This window comes from Mus caroli, unplaced genomic scaffold (genome assembly GCF_978045245.1).
Source record: "Mus caroli unplaced genomic scaffold, Mus_caroli_1 scaffold_3, whole genome shotgun sequence".
Taxonomy (NCBI): domain Eukaryota; kingdom Metazoa; phylum Chordata; class Mammalia; order Rodentia; family Muridae; genus Mus; species Mus caroli.
The window spans coordinates 92,861,720-92,881,414 of NW_028227258.1; the positions used below are offsets into that span (position 1 = coordinate 92,861,720).

Genomic DNA, 19,695 nt, shown 5'->3' on the forward strand with positions numbered 1-19,695 from the left:
TTGTACTGAAAACTCACGGCACCTAATGCAAAGGGATAACTGATCAAAAATTAGTTTGCTAATGTCATCAGACTTCAGGGGTGTTTTGCTTATAGAGACACTCCTATGATATTCCTCTACCGTGACACCTGTACAGAAAGTCTGACCAAGAGAAATTACCCTATGTGTAAATGAATCTTCAAGGGCTTTGTTTGTCTTGTTCACTGATGTGGCTCCCGTGTCTTGTATAGTTAAATGACATTCTAGACAGCTGGCTTTCATGTTAAAGGCTGGTCATATGAGCTTATCTAAAGGGCATGCCACCTGACATTCTTGGGAGTGTTATTTATTGTCTTATCTACACATCAGTTTGAAGTACTCTCAGTTCTCTAAGGAATTGAAAATACACTCCTCCAAAGAATTTCAAAATCTTCGTTTGACATATTGCCTATTAACCACTGAAGAGAACCATTCTCCGTCTTTGTTTATCATGGAACAGTTTGGAGAATGCCTCTCCCTACTTCCATGGTTTTAGCTTCGGGACAAGTGAGATTGTGTTTGAGAGTCCATATTCTCCCCCATGGGAAATAGCACGCAGAGCTCTATGCAGTGTCCCGCTTCTGACTAATTACTGAGCTGGGAGAGCAAAACAGCAGTCAAACAGAACTGAGCAACTTCTAAAAGCCCTGCTATGAAAGAAAACAGGTTGTGCTACATCTATATATTCTACATGGACGCATAGAGGCAATAGTCCAATCTTGATAAGATCATCTTTCCAGAAAGTCGGTGTGGCTTTCCGACAAGAACATGGCGTACATACTAGGTGATACTGTAGATTTCTAGTTTCTCCAAATCGATAAGGCTGATCCCGGCTATGTTGAAGTCACTAGTTTAAGAAACGCAACCTAAAGCGTCTAGGAAAGGGTGGGGAAGCGATTCTTGTGAATTGTTAAATTTTGGATGCTTTTATTTAGGTGCTCACTGAAAAATTGTTTCCTTTTAGGTGGAGTGAGGCCAATCTGTTCACGGTCCTAAAGCCAAGAGACCAGAATGCATCTTTGTTTTCAGATGACACTACAGAAAGCAAGACATTTTATTTTTGAATGGAACCACCTCCACCCAAGGTCCTGGAAGAAACAGAGTCAGTACAGAAACACCCAGCTCTCATGACCAAAGGCTTCTCCCCTCTCCCAGAGAGGCACCATTTGGGTGGAGATGACTAAGTGGAGCTGACCAAAGGTTCATAGCACTAGACTGTTTCTAGAGGCAGTTGGGGGTGTGGAGGTGGGGTGGGTGCCAGGACTCCCTGAGCCTCTGGTCCACATACACCAACGCTTTCCTCTCCCCACCCCTACCCCCACACTCCTGAAAGGAGAAACCGCCTTCTGAGTGTGCCAAGGCTTCCTCCTTTCCTAGTCAGCCCTGTGGCGAAATCTGCGGGCTGCGCATTTAGGCAGCAGAAGATGGCAGGAGGCAGAGAGCCGGGGTTGGGGGTGGAGGTCTTAGGCGAAGTCTGCCGTGAAGGTGATGCTGGCGCCCGCCCGCGGCAGAGGCCGGCAGCTGCGGCGATAGCGGCGATAACGGCGATAACGGCGCTGGGCTGCGGACGCAGGGATCCCGCGCGCGCGTGCGTGAAGGAGGCGCGCGCCCGCCCGCCTACTCGGCGTGCGTGCGGCTGCGGAGAGCCCGTGTTCGCGCGCAGAGAGCGGGCGCGGGCCGCCCTGTTGCAGGTTCCACGGGCGCACGCGAGGTGAGTGCGGGAGGCCGAGGCGGGGAGACGGTTGGGGAGACGGTTGGGCGGCTGCCGAGCGCCCCTCTCTCTCGCGGCGCAGCCTTCTAGGTTCTTGGGTCGGGGCTTCGAGGCCCCGGGCGCCGCGAGCTCCTCCGTGGAGCGGGGCGCCGCGAGCTGCCACGCCCTGGGCTCTGGCCTCCGCGCCTGGTCTCGGGGCTGGGTCTCGAGGCTCGGGACTAGAGACATGAGAATCTGGGCCACTTGGAGGGGCGTCCAGAGCTCTTGGCGGGCCGGGCCACCGCGGCCTCACGGATCCATCCTGCCCTGCCTCGAGCTATGTAAGCCTCGGGGGCGGAGGTAGTGGTGGCCTGGTTGTCACCGCGACCAAAGAGAAGTGGAGTATACTGTCCGCACGCCACGCCGAAGGACCTGCTGCAGGACCGGAGGGAGGAACACACATTCTAGGCGGGAAGGGGCCTGTGGTCCCTAGGGTAGGAGAGGAGGAAGGGAATGGGAGATTTGGAAAGAGGAGACTCCTAAAGATTAAGGCCACCTAATTAATAAAAGGTCTGAGTGGAATGTACAAAGCATTGTAAAGGAACTCTTAGATGGAGGGAGCCTTACTCTTTTAGGCTGTAAAGGATGCTGCCAGCTGCAGCACAGAGACCTAGCTGTGTTTGTGACTGCAGGACTAAAAGGTGCAGGACTAAAAGGCAGGCATTGATTTTTGACTTAAGTAGACCCCCCTCCCCCAACCCCCGTTCTCAGCCTTTAGGAGAAGCAGCTTGCTTTGTTAGGAAACGCTACTGCCAAGGAAGGAATTGCCCAACGGTTTGTTTTCTGAGGGAGGTAGGATGATTGGCGTTTGCAGTCTTCACCCAGATCAAATCTGTGTTTTACCTTTGGGTGTCTAAATGCAGGGAGTTTGAGCTCTCTGAAGTGTTGACACCTCATAACTCTAGGAAGGGACCTTCCTTTTACTGAGAGAAAAGTGTGGCATTTTCTCTCTTTCACATTGGAAGATTTGATTGAAATGAATGTCCACCAGGGAGCTGCAGCATTAAAAACTATTACATTATCGAAATTGTTCTTGGTTATCTAATGGGACAAGTAGAGAAGAGAGAAGAAGAAAGCATCCAGGCCTATCCGGAAACGAAGAGCCAGCTGATGCTGATGCAGTTTGTCAGAGAGAGACCATTGATTTTAGCTGTGGTTGCATTATGATATAGTACTTTAAAAAAATATTTTCTAAAATAAAATTTATGTGTTCTGTCTTCATGTATGCATGTGTACCAGAGGCATGCCTAGGGCCTGGTAAGGTCAGAAGTGGGGGGCCGGGGGGCACTGCATCCCCCAGAACTGAAGTCATGAATGGGAATGGCCCCTCCACATGAGGACCAGGAGCTGAACTCTAGTCTGCAAGAGCAACAAATGCTCTTAACCACATGTCATCTCTCCAGCCCCGAGATAAATATTTCCTTAAATTCAGTTCTTTGCAGCAGATCTATTTTAACTAAAGCAGAGAATCTTAATCTCTCTCTCTCTCTCTCTCTCTCTCTCTCTCTCTCTCTCTCATGTATTTATCTAGTGATATAATCTCACCTGAAATTCTGTAAGTATATTTATCATGTTTTTTTTTTTAAGATTTATTTATTATATGTAAGTACACTGTAGCTGTCTTCAGACACTCCAGAAGAGGGCGCCAGATCTCGTTGTGGATGGTTGTGAGCCACCATGTGCTTGCTGGGATTTGAACTCTGGACCTTCGGAAGAGCAGTCGGGTGCTCTTACCCACTGAGCCATCTCACCAGCCCCCTTTATCATGTTTTTAATTTGATCTTACTTTTGCATTATATTAGCTGAAACTGCCCAATATGGTACCATATCTGAGTTTTGGGTATCACTGATATAAGCTACAAGCTTTAGTATATTCTTATGCGTTTCTTTCCCCAGGAGGTTTGAAAAGGTGCAAGATTTAAGCTCTACTAAGTCATTTTGGATAATATATTTCCCCCCTAAAGTTGAATTTTTATTAAGTACTGTGGTGCTTCAGGAAAATGTGATAACAGATTCTATTCAACCTTGAGTTTAGAGTAAATTCTTTATCTCTAATAAAATGCTTCTCTAGATGTCCAGCTTTCGAGGGGGGTTTACCTCCCAAGCCCCCAGCTCTTCTCTGTCTTGGTAAAGCTAGAATGGCACTTCAGAAATGCCCTTTTCATATTTACACCTATACTCCGTCCATACAGTTTGCCGTGATAGGGACCTGCTCTGTGGTAAAGAGCCACATGGTACCATCCCACAGGTAAAATCGACTGGAGGTCGGGGAGGGTACCTGTAAGTGAACCTGCCCACTGGGTGCTTCAGAGGTGTGGCTCAGCAGGGTATGGGCAGACATCTCCTTAGGGACAATGGAAAAGGGTTTCATTTTTAATAAAAGTTGCATAAGCATTGATTTGCTTTGTAAAAAAAAAAAAAGCAAGATTCTTGTCTAATTATTCTGGATTAGAGGAAAGGGGAGAGAGATGAAGATGTGAACTAGGGTGAGGCCTTAGAACTGTAGAAGACTGATGCTCCTTGAAGCCTTGTGATATTATGGAGAAGACAAAACCAGATTATAAGTATCTTCTGCCATGTTGTGTCTCTGACCCTGAATATAATTAACTAGGAAGTTAGGACTTTTGCCCTCTTGTTCTCTACACAGCTGAGGTAACAGTTCCCAGCGTGGTCTATTCTTCTTGAGCTAGTTGTTAGCCTAGGAACTCTCTCAGTTGTATATCTCCTTTGCATCCAGAGGGGAACAAAAGACAAGATAAAGTGTAGTGGTTTGAATATGCTTGGCCCAGGGGGTGGCACTATTAGGAGGTGTGACCTTGTTGGAGGGAGTGTGTCGCTGTAGGGGTGGGCTTTGAGACCTTCCTCCAAGAAGCCAGTCTTCTCCTGTTTGTCTTTGAAACAAGATGTACAACTCTCAGCTCCTCCAGTGCCTGCCTGGATGCTGCCCTGCTTCCTGCCTTGCTGATAATGGACTGCACCTCTGAACCTGTACGCTAGCGCTAGCTCCCGTTTAAGAGTTCTTCTCCCTTACAAGAGTTTCCTTGGTCATGGTGTCTCGTCACAGCAATGGAAACGCTAATTAAGACCTACAAGTTAGAATAGCGACATAGAATACCATTGCCTTTAAAAGCATCTCATCAGCCTGCGGCCACTTGTTCCGCCATGACAGGAGAGCTTTGAACAGTGGTTTTGGCTATTGGTTTAGTTACAGACTCTGGTTTTGAAATTCAGTTATCCAGTTTCTTATTATTGTGTGTGTGTGTGCATGTTTGTGTGGAGATGGGTATCTTTATTCCTTGCTTGCTTGTCACCTTATTTTTTAATTTAAATTAAAGATTTATTAGTGTGTGTGTGTGTGTGTGTGTGTGTGTGTGTGTGTGTGTATGAATGAAAGTTAGAGGACAGCTTGCAGGAGTCAGTCCTCTCTGTGCACCATGTGGCTTCAGTAGATTGAAATCAGGCCCTCATAGCTGGTTGGTGGCAAGCACCTTTACCCAGTGGTTATCCCACTAGTCCTTACCTTATTTATTTGAGACAGGATTTCACTGAATTTCAAGCACATTGGTTTGGTTAGGCTGATTGGCCAGCAAGCCCCAGAGTTCCTCGTGTGTCTGCTGGACCCAGATTTTTTGCATGGGTGAATGGTCTTCATGCCTGCACAGCAAGTGCTTTAGCAACTGAGCCATCTTCCCAGCCCCTCCTCCTGCCCACTCCCAGAAGAAATTATGATAGTATTAAGATAATATTAAGTAGTCCTTTATCTTAGTGTAAGCTGTTTAATTTGCACCTTTTTTAGACATCAACACAGAGTACAAGCTTATTCCCTACCCTGCATACTGATTGCTGGTTTGGAGGCATTTGAACTGGCAACCTTTCCAATTTTCTCTTCCTGGGTTTCAATCATGAGGTTCAGTTTAACAACTTAGAGTCATGAGCCTTGCACTGTGGAGTGGCAGCAGTTTGCAGGATGCGTTTGTCTTCCACACTGCTTGCTGTCTTAGCCTCTAACACAAGCTGCCATATGAGATGTGTGAATGAATGAGTGAATGAAAGATTTACAGGTGACTTCGGGACAGACAATTAGTGATTTCGCCTGATGAAGGAGATAGATGAGAGATCTGGTCCTGATGTAGGGCAAAGATGAGCATATTAGCTAGAGCAACTCTCCTGCCCCCTTCTGGTGGACGAAGTTTTACTTGGCTTTCAGATGCATTTTGCCTGATTGGTGAGCTCTTTGTTCTCTTCCCAGTCTCCCTGCCCTGGCACCCTGCTCCCTGCCCCGCCGGCTGTTCCGTTACACCGGCTCTCAGCCTGTCACTGAATGTGAAGGTGTACTCTCTCTTCGTCCATTGCCCTCCCACCCCCATCCAGGAATCTGGAGACAATCACCTTGCTTGGGGAAGATGGGCACAACATTTGATATTGAAAATGTTCAGGTTCTAGGTCCACCTATTCGTGGCTTCTCAGGTCTTCAAAATCTGGTTGAAGGAATGCACATTTTATAGTGTTACAGCAAAATGTTACTGTATAAATTGCCACAGCTACAGACTTTTCTGCAAAGCCTACTCTGCCTTAAAAAAGAGAGAGAAAGAAAAAGAAAAAAATAAAGCCCCCCCAACCGCACATCAAAGTATTAAGATGGATGGAGTGAAGCTAGGTAGAAGTTCCTTTCTGCTTCTTAGCCCAAGGTCCCTACACACCCCAACCCCCAAGTCTGGAATAAAGCCCTATCTTCAGAATGCTGTAACTACAAGAAAACTATCTTGGTAAACAGTATACAAAGCTTGTAAACTTTTTTCTTTAAAAGCCATCATCTCCCCAACGCACAGAGGCAGCAGGCTTCCATTACCACCAGGCTTGGTGTCTCCGCTTCGCTTCTCCTGAAAGAACTTAGTGGGGAAACCCCTACTCAACTCCCAATTCGGCATGTACCCAAGAATCACGAATAGAACACAACACCTTAATGTAACAACACGAGGTATTTTAATGGCGGAGCTCCGGGTCGAAACATATCTCACACAGGAGACAGTGGATTTGACCACGAGGCTTAGAAGCTAGGGGTTTTTATAGAAAAGGAGTGGGGCTGGGGGAGGAATTGGCGCGGTTTCACATGACTGGTCCATTTAAACATCAGCAGCCTGTTAACATTTAACTTAGGTCAGAGGGGTGGGAGATAGGGAGGCGATGGGCCTACCCGGGCATGTCCTGGTCTGTTTTGCTATGTTCTCAGCCCCAGGTTTTAAAGCTCACAAACAACTCTTTGGGCTATTTGACATACATTACATGAATCACAGGTCTCAAGTTTTATTTCCTTTCACTCCCTGATGTTTTGGAGCACAGCTGACTGTGGTGCTACTGCAGCCAGCTGGGACTTGAGGGGAGGAACTGAGAAAAGGCAGCAGAGTATTTAAACTTCCTACTTACTGAGCATGTGCAGCAGTCTCAGGCAGTGGTGCTCAGTGTGAGCTTTTCCTTAAAGCCGATGAATAGCTCAGGGTTATCATTAAAAAGCAAGCAGTTGGGGCTGGAGAGATGGCTCGCCGAGGATGTGTTCTGCTTTTGTAGAGGATGTAGGTTCCCAGCGTCCACATCAGATGGCCCATGACTACCTGTAACCCCAGTTCCAGGGAATCTAGTGCCCTGGACACTTGCGAGTACCTGCACTCGTGTGCACATGAATGCACACATACACAATATAATTCACAATAGTTATTTTTCAGAAATTGAGCAACTAGAACTTTGTATGAACAGGAAGCCTAGGTATGATGGATCAGCCATTTTGAAGCTGGCTAGCTGCTGTCCTTAGATGTGTAATTTCCATTTTGTTCATGTGTTTAAGCACCTAGCTCTCAGCATAGAAGGCGATTTTTGTGTTCTCTTGGGTTTCTCTGGACCTTGTGTGGAGTAACTCTGAAAAAAGTGGGCTGAGTCAGGTGGGATTCCTAGTGTCTGCTTCTTCCTCGTGCTCACGGATCTTGTGTCTGTGTCCCTAATGGTAGGAAAGTGATGTTGGGTGGGGAAGGCTGTTGGAAATGTCTGGGGAGGAATCTGGAAAAGATGGGCGTGATGTGCATGGAAGAAAGTGGCGCCTGTGTCCCAGGTTTTCCTTTGACATTTCTGGTTCAACTCCAATGGCTTTTCATCCCTGAGGAAAAATAATGGTGAGGCCACATTTGAGGAAAGCAAGAAGAACCCAGGCCAGAAGATAAGAAAAGTTATAAGACTGTCACATTGTAGCATTTAGATTCCCTTTGGACAGGACAGGACTTAAAGCCCCAGAGCTGCACTAACAGCTCGAGTCCCTAAGTTACAGGGACTCCAGTCTATGTCAGTCCACAGCTCGTGAACAATTTCAGCACCAATAAGTTATTGAAAATGGGACTTCACACCATTAATAAATCTAATAATGGCTGGATATTCAAATGTCAAGGTCAAGATATAATTTGAAAGACACCAAATTCCCGAGGGGTTGGGAGGAGATCCTTTTTAATCGTATCTTCGCATTACCATTACAATAGTAGTTGTACTCTTGCTTTAAATTGTATGCAGTCTGGGCATATCAAACATATTCAATGATATTTAAGAAGTGAAATTGAAGCCCCAATCCCAACTCTACCACTATAACAAAGTGACTCAGCACTGCACATTTAAGAAGATCTATTCTTCCAATAGCAAGTCGATAAAGCATCTGTAGGACAATTTCTACTGAAAAACTTCAATGCCTTATTATTCGTGCGTGCAGTGCTGCAAATTTCCTGCAACTCTAATTTCTTTAACACAAACAATGACTTTTTAAATATACACATTATATGTATTCAGTATTCAAGTAAAATTCCCTAACAGTTAATGACATTTAAAAAAAATGTGCAAAACTGCAAAACTCATTGTAATAGAATGTGTAAGGTCAAAGGGGCGGGACGTCTGACAGCCACTGGACTGAGGACTCACATCATCAATCTCTAGGGGAAAAAAAAAAAAAACCTGCTTACTGTTGAATCTCGAGTTGAAATTTCCTGTGAAGAATTATAAAGTATTCAAGGAGAAAAACAAACTGGCAGCCAGCACATGAAGCACCCACAGTAGGTATATGATTGAAAATTAATAAAAATAAATGTAAGGTGTTGACTGATGTAGGGACAAACAGCACCTGACTCTTAGCACTGGGAAAGGAAGTCTTTTTAATGTTAAGTTTTTATTTGCTCTGACGAATAAAGTGTAGGTCATTTTTTAATGTTGTTAAATTAAGTAACTATACCAGTTGCTATCTTGAATCAGTAAAAGCCAGTTTCCCATGGGTGCTCAGCTGTGCCTCAGAGAGAAGACAAGTGTCAGTTTATCAATGGGGGTATAGCAGGCTGGAGAGATGGCTCAGTGGTTTGACATCAGGACCCACATGATGAGTAAGAGAACTGGTTCCCACAGGCTGCTCTCTGACATCTACATGTGTGCACTGGCACCTGAGCACTTGTGCGCGCACACAAACACACACACACACACTCACACACTAAATAATTGGAAAAACAATTCAAAAGATGCATATCCCTCAAATAAAGTGGCTTGGTGCTCGCTCCTCCCCTGGGCTTCAGATGGAAAGGGTTCTGCGGTTGCTGCAGGTGCCTAAGGTGGGACGTAGTAGTAGTGAAAGTCATGCCCAGAAAGGAAGGAAATCCGTGCAAGACGACTGTGGGCGTGGAGAGACGTGTGGCGAGCAGAGCATGTGGGGAAAGAAACCTGAGTCCACCTGCAGCCTTATGGATGGCTTCCAGGAATGTTTGGGACACTACAGAGGACTTGGGCAATGGCCACTTGACCTAGAAGAACCAGAAACCTCAGCTTCTAGCGGGCATGCTAATTGGAGGGAGAAACACCTTGGGTTTTACTTGCAGGTTGAGCCACATTGTAGAGCATGTGGAGTCATATCACACTTGGGAGTAGCTGCAGGTTTTGTAAACAAAGTACAGGCAAATAAGAGCTAGAAGCACAGAGTGTGGGCGCTAAGAGCCGCAGCACACCTGCGAAGCTCTGTGTGCCGGCTCCACTGGAGGTGGTGGCTGTGCTGTGTTCACAAGGTCTTCACAGAAGCCCCATTTGGAAGGCATTGTTTCTCTGCTTCATAGAAAAATTAACCAGGGCTTCCATGTCGGTAATCAAAGCTTCTCAAATTCCCTAAGTCTGTGAGTCTCTTGGGGATATTGTTTAAAAGTACTGACTCAGGAGCTCTGGGAAGAGGACTAGGGCTCTGTGGTCTCACATCCCAGGTGTGGTGACTTACTGGAGTCATCTGGGAGTTGGAACCAGCCTCCCTGCGGTCTCTCCACCCTCTGAGCAGATTTGGTTGATGTGTCCTGGCACCCAAGTTATACAGCAAAGTGAGCCCTGGGTTCAGGGAAGGGGAAAAGAGTGGGAGGGAGGTCACATGGCAGAGGTTGTTTCTGTGAGCAGAGGAGTCTATCAAACTGAAAGCCTAGTGTACTGTGAAGACAACTAGTGTTAAACTGAGGAGTTTAGCTAAATAGTATGGGTTTATATTGTTTTGTTTGTGAATTAGTGTATTTAGCTTAAGACTGCTACTTCAGAGCTGGGCAGTGGTGGCGCACAGCATGCCTTTAGTCCCAGCACTTGGGAGGCAGAGGCAGGCGGATTTCTGAGTTCGAGGCCAGCCTGGTGGTCTACAGAGTGAGTTCCAAGACAGCCAGGGCTACACAGAGAAACCCTGTCTCGAAAAACAAAACAAAACAAGACTGCTACTTCAGAATTTCCCTCAAAGATGTATGTCTTAGTTAGGGTTTTACTGCTGTGAACAGACACCATGACCAAGACAAGTCTTATAAATAAACAACATTTAATTGGCACTACCTTTCAGGTTCAGAGGTTCAGTCCGTTATCATCAAGGTGAGAGCATGGCAGTATCCAGGCAGGCATGGTGCAGGAGGAGCTGAGAGTTCTATGTCTTCATCCAAAGGCTGCTAGTGGAAGACTGACTTCCAGGCAACTAGGGTGAGGATCTTATACCCACACCCACAGTGACACACTCATTCCAACCAGGTCACACCTATACCAACAAGGCCACACCTTCAGATGGTGCCACTCCCTGGTCCAAGGATATACAAACCATCACATTCCACTCCCTGGTCCCCATAGACTTGTTCAAAAACATGAGTCTATGGGGGGGGGGCATATTTAAACATAGGATAATGCAAAATGTATTTAGTCCAACTTTCAAAGTCCTCATAGTCTATAGCAGTTGCAACAATGTTAAAAGTCCAAAGTTCAAGGTCTCTTCTGAGATTCATTCAACTTAATTAACTGTAATCCCAAAGCAAGGCAGGAAACCAGCTGGGCAAACTCCAAACTCTGCATCTCCATGGCTGATGTCAAAGTGGTCTTCAGATCTCCACTCCTTTTTCATCTTTGTTGACTGCAACAAACTGCTTTCTCTTGGGCTGGTTACACTCCCTGTTAGCAGCTTTCCTCAGCATGTATCCCATGGCTCTGGCATCTTTAACATCTTTGAGTCTCCAAGGCAATTTCAATGTTACAGCTTCTTGTTTCAGTGTCTGGGATTTCACTTGATCTTCTGGACTCCTCCTAAGGGCTTTCACCACTTTTCCAGCTCTGCCCTATGTAGCACTCTAAGCTCAGGTTGATCCACTCCACTACAGCTGCTGTTCTTGGTGATCATCCCATGGTACTGACATCTCCAATACACTGGGGTGTTCCACTCCAACTAGGCTTCACCAATAGCCTCTCATAGGCTCTCTTCAGGGTGCCAAGCCTCAAATCCTTTACATGACCCCTTCAGTCCTGGGCCATCAACTACAGCTGAGGCTTCACCTTCTCCAATGGCCTTCCCCGGCCTCTCACAGTGCTAAGCCTCAGCTTCTCTCCATGATCCCTTCATTCCTTTACAAACAGTACCACCTGAGTGACTCTTACACATTACCAAGTCCAACTGCAGCATGAGGTACAACCTTGGGTATTTCTGAAACAGCTTCTTAGTGTCCCAGAAAACAATTTCCAAAAGATTTCACCTCAGTGATGCTGGTCTCTTCTTAATCACTGCTGATTCCTTAGCTCCAGCTAACCAGCATCAATTTTCCCAGTAGTTCCTTCCATTCTTAACTCTAGAACCAGAGCCACATATCTGAAGCTGCCGAGTTCTGCTGCTTACAGGAATTAGAACATGATCCCCTTGTACTATTACATTATCACTAGTTTTATGTTTTCTAAATCCTTCACTGCCTAAGCTTGGCTATCCTGGTTCTTGCTCTGTAGATTGACCTTTAATGCAGAGATCAGCATGCCTGTCTCATGGGATTAGAGGTGTGTACCACCATGCCTGGATTTAATTTAGCTGGGTAGGATCTTGCCCCAAGGTCCCACTCTGTTATCTCCTAGAACAAAGGATTTTGCTCCATTTCACTTCCTGGTATGCCTTTAATACTCGAACCATATATTTTATATTTGGCCTTTCTAAGCTTGCTATGCTTGTTCAGACTTCTCTTTGTGAGACTTAACCAGAGAACAGTCTCTGCTGGGCTTTTTTGAAACTTCCTTTGTCAATGCAGTTAATTCAATTAATCCAATTCTCTTCACCTTAGCCTCAGGCAACTTTTCAGACAAGGGCAAAAAGTAGTCACATTCTTCACCAAAATACCACAAAAACAGTCTTTATGCCACATTCTGAAATTCTTCTCCTTTGAAATCTCTTGGGCCAGGTCAACACAGTTCAAATTACTCCCAGCAACTAAGTCTTCCATATTCGTACTAGGATGACCCATTAAGCCCCATTTAAAGCATTCCACTGCTTTCCAAATCCAAAGTCCCAAAATCCACATTCTTTCAAATAAAAGCATGGTCAGGCCTATCACAGCAATACCCCACTCCTGGTACCAACTTCTGTCTTAGTTAGGGTTTTACTGCTGTGAACAGACACCATGACCAAGGCAAGTCTTATAAATAAACAACATTTAATTGGGACTACCTTACAGGTTCAGAGGTTCAGTCCGTTATCATCAAGGTGGGAGCATGGCAGTATCCAGGCAGGCATGGCGCAGGAGGAGCTGAGAGTTCTGTCTTCATCCAAAGGCTGCTAGTGGAAGACTGACTTCCAGGCAACTAGGGTGAGGATCTTATACCCACACCCACAGTGACACACTCATTCTAACCAGGTCACACCTATTTTCCAACAAGGCCACACCTTCAGATGGTGCCACTCCCTGGTCCAAGGATATACAAACCATCACAATGTATTAATTGTTATGTGGGGTTCCCCACCCCTATAATTAATAGACACGACTGATATGTATAGTTTTGACTGTTACCAAACCTAATATGCTTGGGATACTGTACAATTAAGATCTCTGTCCCCTTTGTAGATTGTGTATTTGCACACCAAATTGAGAAGCAGATCAGAAGTACTTCTAGACAGATGTAATAGTCTACACCCCCTTGGATGACCCTGACCATAGATAGCATGCTTAGGCTTAAAATTTTATGAAGTTTAGGTTTTTGCATTTTTGTGCTCTGTAACCCACTCCTGTGGCAAGCCGATTCCATGCCCTGTCTGCAGCTGTCCTTGGCAGAGATCTCATAGCTCTGACTCCTCAGCCATCGTGGGCATCCCTAAGGCAATCTAAACTTCATTTTCAAAGCTTCCCTCAGTGGTCCCTCAGGGCCTCCATGTAGGGATCCTGGCCTCATGGCTGATCTCAGGCACTTCCCTTAACCTTTGAGGAAGATTGTACAGCCCCCTTTCCTCCTGTCTCCTTCATAGCTCTAAAGCCAGCACCACCTGGCTGATGTTGCTGTAGCTTCTGCTGCTTATTTGGGGCCCCGCTGGAGTTATGGTATTTAATTTGTCTTTGCTCTTTAAGAACAGATAATTCCTTAGGCCTTTTTACAAGCTGTAGGATTGGCTGAGTGGGGTCTGCCTTAGGGGCACCATTCACACACACACACACACACACACACACACACACACACACACACACTCCATTATCATCTTTTCAGCACAACCATGGCTCCAGCATTACGTTTCTTAGTGTCGTTTTCTCCTCACACTGTACATTTTGCATTGCTTTTTGCCCCCTCACTCCTTTTCATTGTAGTTCAGCATAAGTGATTATTAATAACAGTATGACAGAATTAGTACTAAGGCTGTCTTCAAATCTCCTTTGCCAATGAAATTATTTCAAAACTCTTCCCAGTTTAACTCTAGGCAGATTCTTAGGACAGGAACAGAAAGCAGTCACATTCTTTGCCAAAATATCACAAGAATGGTCTTTAACAAGGTTGCTGATAAAGTTCCCTTCGGAAACTTCTTGAGCTAGGCCTCCAGAGTTCACGTTGTTCTCGGTACTGCTATCTTCCAAACTCCTACTAGAATGTTCCATTAAAGGCCTTCTAAAGCATTTAACCACTTTTCTAGTCCTACGTCATAAAATCTTCCACTTTCCTCCAAAAGCCATGGTCAGACCTGTGAGAATAGTTGCCCACTCCCTGCCATGAGCTTCTGTCTTAGTTACTTTCCTACTTCTGTGAAGACACACTGTGACCCAGGTAATTTGTAGAAGCAATGGTTTACTGTAGGTTTTCTTACCTCAAGCTCACTCAGAGTTACAGACCTCATCTAATAAGGCCACACCTCTTAATCCTTTCCAAACAGTTCCGCCAACTGGGGACCATTCTCATTAATACAGCCCAGTAATGACCCCCTCCTGAAAGCAGATTGCAAGCTCTGTTTCTAACACAAAGAACCAAAGGGTTTCCTGAATAAAAGCTGGTACTGAGGAGTTGCTCCTTCCTGACTTCTTGTTGATCTGATGGGGAGTTGAGTTGTGGGCTTGCCAAAGGAGTTCCCTCTGCTCTTCTCACTAGTTGCTTTCTGGCTCCTGCTTTAGGGACTCCGGCCGAGACCAGATGGTCTCTGTCATTGCTTTATTCCACACTGGGTGAGTTTCCAGATTGTTTCCCCCTCCTCTGGAAGCGCTTCCTCCAAAATTCCATCTATGGGCAGAGAGTTTTCCTTGGACAGTACTTCAAACTCCTTCAAAGACCAGTGCAGATGTCTGCACCTCATGATAGGCACCCTTACAAAGTAGCCACTAAGTTGGGGGATGCCCTTTTTTGGTATGCTTTATATATATATATATATATATATATATATATATCTTTTCATATATATATGGGAAAGCTCTCAGTGGGCCAATCATCCTCTTTAAACAGACAAGCAACAAACTGAGACTCTGTTGAGTCAAAATGTGTCATGCTCTACTGAATATGCCCCGGCCAAAGTACCACCTCTAGTGTGGCCAACATTGGCCAGAGGTGGATTGTTTGCCTTCCAAATTCTAAGAGACCTTGGCTTCTTTCTTCCTCTGGCACAAGGGAGAGTACTGTGAGGCTCCCTGGTTCAAGCCTTTGTCTGCCTTCTCTCTGCTGCTCCTGTTCCACTTCTCTACCTTCTCTGCAGCCCACTCAACACTCGCCTTTCTAAATCCTTAGACTGAAAACTCTCCAGAAAGTTGTTGCTCTGGCTGACTGAAGAGCCCCAGTTCCTTGCCTGTCATCACTTCTACCCCCCACTCCATCCCCTGCTAATCAGCTGTAGCTCTCCAGCCAGCCAGCCTCAGCCCAGGCCAGATAAGGCAGGTTGGTCCAGAATGCTTACATTCAGGTCCCCTTCCTGTGGCTCCACTCTGAATCTCCTGACAGGACAGCTCTTGGCTGCTGCCCTCTTCCCTTTGAAAAGGCTTTCTGTCTAGACATTCTTCCCTCCGTATTCCACTGGCTTCCTCCTTGAGGCTGGCTGTTCCATTGTTTCCCCAGCAGGGTTTGCCTCCAGGCTACAGGAGGTAACAGGTAACTGCAGCAGATCCCACTTGCTTGCTGCTTCCTACTAACACAGCTTCTCCCCTCCCCCACTGCTGGAGTGTGGCTAAAGGAAAACCATGGTTTACCCTGGATAATAGTCTAGGACACAAAGTCCTTCCTTGCTTACAGTCCACTTTTACCTGATTCAGCTCTTATTTTAAAAGAGCTAGTTTGTGTCCAGTACTCACTTCTAAATCCCCTTTTAGCCTACAAATACCCTCAGCCACACCTCTTTCTCATTCTCTTCCTACCACAGGGACCCATCCACCAGAGACCCAGAGCAGTAATCCCCTCTTCTAAACTCTATCTCTACCTCTGGGCTGCAGCACCACTCTCACAAAGCCACAAAAGACAAGACAAGGTATTTCAAAGGGGTTGGGAGAGTAAAACTGCACAGAGGGCAAAATCTTTCTCTCCCACCCAAGAAAGCTCTCTACAGACTTACCTTTTGGGTTTCCACTGGGGGACAGCCACTGTTGGGAACGGCAGGTCTACAGTGTAAGCCAGGTTAATATATCCTGCGCATGCGCATTCTGTCAGGTGTGTTTTTCTGGAGAACGCTGACTAATCAATCCAGTGTGGGCGCATGTTTGATAGCACTGCTCTTCTACAGTGTATTTGGGGTTAGAACTAACTTCTTTTTTTTTAAAATATATTTTATTATGTATTTTCCTCAATTACATTTCCAATGCTATCCCAAAAGTCCCCCATACCCTCCCCTCTCTCCCCCATTTCCCTACCCACCCATTCCCATTTTTTTTTTTTTTTGACCCTGGCGTTCCCCTGTACTGGGACATATAAAGTTTGTGTGTCCAATGGGCCTCTCTTTCCAGTGATGGCCCACTAGGCCATCTTTTGATACATATGCAGCTAGAGTCAAGAGCTCCGGGGTACTGGTTAGTTCATAATGTTGTACCACCTATAGGGTTGCAGTTCCCTTTAGCTCCTTGGGTACTTTCTCTAGCTCCTCCATTAGGAGCCCTGTGATCCATCCACTAGCTGACTGTGAGCATCCACTTCTGTGTTTGCTAGGCCCCGGCATAGTCTCACAAGAGACAGCTATATCAGGGTCCTTTCAGCAAAATCTTGCTAGTGTATGCAATGGTGTCAGCGTTTGGAAGCTGATTATGGGATGGATCCCTGGGTATGGCAGTCTCTAGATGGTCCATCCTTTCGTCACAGCTCCAATCTTTGTTTCTGTAACTCCTTCCATGGATGTTTTGTTCCCAATTCTAAGAAGGGGTACAGTGACCCCACTTTGGTATTCATTCTTCTTGAGTTTCATGCGTTTATCAAATTGTATCTTATATCTTGGGTATCCTAAGTTTTGGGCTAATATCCACTTATCAGTGAGTACATATTGTGTGAGTTCCTTTGTGATTGTGTTACCTCACTCAGGATGATGCCCTCCAGGTCCATCCATTTGCCTAGGAATTTCATAAATTCATTCTTTTTAATAGCTGAGTAGGACTCCATTGTGTAAATGTACCACATTTTCTGTATCTATTCCTCTGTTGAGGGGCATCTGGGTTCTTTCCAGCTTCTGGATATTATAAATAAGGCTGCTATGAACATAGTGGAGCATGTGTCCTTCTTACCGGTTGGAACATCTTCTGGATATATGCCCAGGAGAGGTATTGCTGGATCCTCCGGTAGTTCTATGTCCAATTTTCTAAGGAACCGCCAGACTGATTTCCAGAGTGGTTGTACAAGCTTGCAATCCCACCAACAATGGAGGAGTGTTCCTCTTTCTCCACATCCTCGCCAGCATCTGCTGTCACCTGAATTTTTGATCTTAGCCATTCTGACTGGTGTGAGGTGGAATCTCAGGGTTGTTTTGATTTGCATTTCCCTAATGATTAAGGATGTTGAACATTTTTTCAGGTGCTTCTCAGCCATTCGGTATTCCTCAGGAGAGAATTCTTTGTTCAGTTCTGAGCCCCATTTTTTAATGGGGTTATTTGATTTTCTGGAGTCCACCTTCTTGAGTTCTTTATATATATTGGATATTAGTTCCCTATCTGATATAGGATAGGTAAAGATCCTTGCCCAATCTGTTGGTGTTCTTTTTGTCTTATTGACGGTGTCTTTTGCCTTGCAGAAGCTTTGCAGTTTCATGAGGTCCCATTTATCAATTCTTGATCTTACCATGCAAGCCATTGCTGTTCTGTTCAGGAATTTTTCCCCTGTGCCCATATCTTCAAGGCTTTTCCCCACTTTCTCCTCTATAAGTTTCAGTGTCTCTGGTTTTATGTGAAGTTCCTTGATCCACTTAGACTTGACCTTAGTACAAGGAGATAGGAATGGATCGATTCGCATTCTTCTAACATGATAACAACCAGTTGTGCCAGCACCATTTGTTGAAAATGCTGTCTTTCTTCCACTGGATGGTTTTAGCTCCCTTGTCGAAGATCAAGTGACTGTAGCTGTGTGGGTTCATTTCTGGGTCTTCAATTCTATTCCATTGGTCTACTTGTCTGTCACTGTACCAGTACCATGCAGTTTTTATCACAGTTGCTCTGTAGTAAAGCTTTAGGTCAGGCATGGTGATTCCACCAGAGGTTCTTTTATCCTTGAGAAGAGTTTTTGCTATCCTAGGTTTTTTGTTATTCCAGATGAATTTGCAGATTGCTCTTTCTAATTCGTTAAAGAATTGAGTTGGAATTTTGATGGGGATTGCATTGAATCTGTAGATTGCTTTTGGCAAGATAGCCATTTTTACAATGTTGATCCTGCGAATCCATGAGCATGGGAGATCTTTCCATCTTCTGAGATCTTCTTTAATTTCTTTCTTCAGAGACTTGAAGTTTTTATTATACAGATCTTTCACTTCCTTAGTTAGATTCACGCCAAGGTATTTTATATTATTTGTGACTATTGAGAAGGGTGTTGTTTCCCTAATTTCTTTCTCAGCCTGTTTATTCTTTGTGTAGAGAAAGGCCATTGACTTGTTTGAGTTAATTTTATATCCAGCCACTTCACCGAAGCTGTTTATCAGGTTTAGGAGTTCTCTGGTGGAATTTTTAGGGTCACTTATATATACTATCATATCATCTGCAAAAAGTGATATTTTGACTTCATCTTTTCCAATTTGTATACCTTTGATCTCCTTTTGTTGTCGAATTGCTCTGGCCAGGACTTCAAGTACAATGTTGAATAGGTATGGAGAAAGTGGACAGCCTTGTCTAGTCCCTGATTTTAGAGGGATTGCTTCAAGCTTCTCACCATTTACTTTGATGTTGGCTACTGGTTTGTTGTAGATTGCTTTTATCATGGTTAGGTATGGGCCTTGGATTCCTGATCTTTCCAAGACTCTTATCATGAATGGGTGTTGGATCTTGTCGAATGCTTTTTCCGCATCTAACGAGATGATCATGTGGTTTTTGTCTTTGAGTTTGTTTATATAATCCCTGCATCCCTGGAATAAAACCTACTTGGTCAGGATGGATGATTGCTTTAATGTGTTCTTGGATTCGGTTAGCAAGAATTTTATTGAGGATTTTTGCATCTATATTCATAAGGGAAATTGGTCTGAAGTTCTTTATCTTTGTTGGATCTTTCTGTGGTTTAGGTATCAGAGTAATTGTGGCTTCATAGAATGAGTTGGGTAGAGTTCCTTCTACTTCAATTTTGTAGAATAGTTTGTGCAGAACTGGAATTAGATCTTCTTTGAAGGTCTGATAGAACTCTGCACTAAACCCATCTGGTCCTGGGCTTTTTTTGACTGGGAGACTATTAATGACTGCTTCTATTTCTTTAGGGGATATGGGACTGTTTAGATCGTTAACTTGATCCTGATTTAACTTTGGTACCTGGTATCTGTCTAGAAATTCGTCCATTTCGTCCAGGTTTTCCAGTTTTGTTGAGTATAGCCTTTTGTAGAAGGATCTGATGGTGTTTTGGATTTCTTCAGGATCTGTTGTTATGTCTCCCTTTTCATTTCTGATTTTGTTAATTAGGATGTTGTCCCTGTGCCCTCTGGTGAGTCTAGCTAAGGGTTTATCTATCTTGTTGATTTAGAACTAACTTCTTTTGAGACAGTGTGACTTCCC

General features: G+C 44.9%; 1 protein-coding gene across 8 annotated transcripts in view; it reads left to right on the plus strand.

Annotated features, from left to right (window-relative positions):
- Nucleotides 1-1,547: 1,547 nt before the first annotated feature.
- The window catches only part of B3galnt1 (beta-1,3-N-acetylgalactosaminyltransferase 1 (Globoside blood group)), a 30,098-nt gene continuing 11,950 nt past the window's right edge, over nt 1,548-19,695 (plus strand). For 2 of the 8 annotated variants that reach the window (XM_085835832.1, XM_029474783.2), the window contains exons 1-2: nt 1,567-1,729; nt 3,300-3,323. The gene's annotated coding sequence lies outside the window, so the exon portion shown is untranslated. Of the gene's footprint in view, nt 1,730-3,299; nt 3,324-15,924; nt 16,005-19,695 lie in introns of those variants that run through there. The other 6 variants (XM_085835830.1, XM_021158855.3, XM_085835835.1 and 3 more) reach the window with 5 other exon arrangements.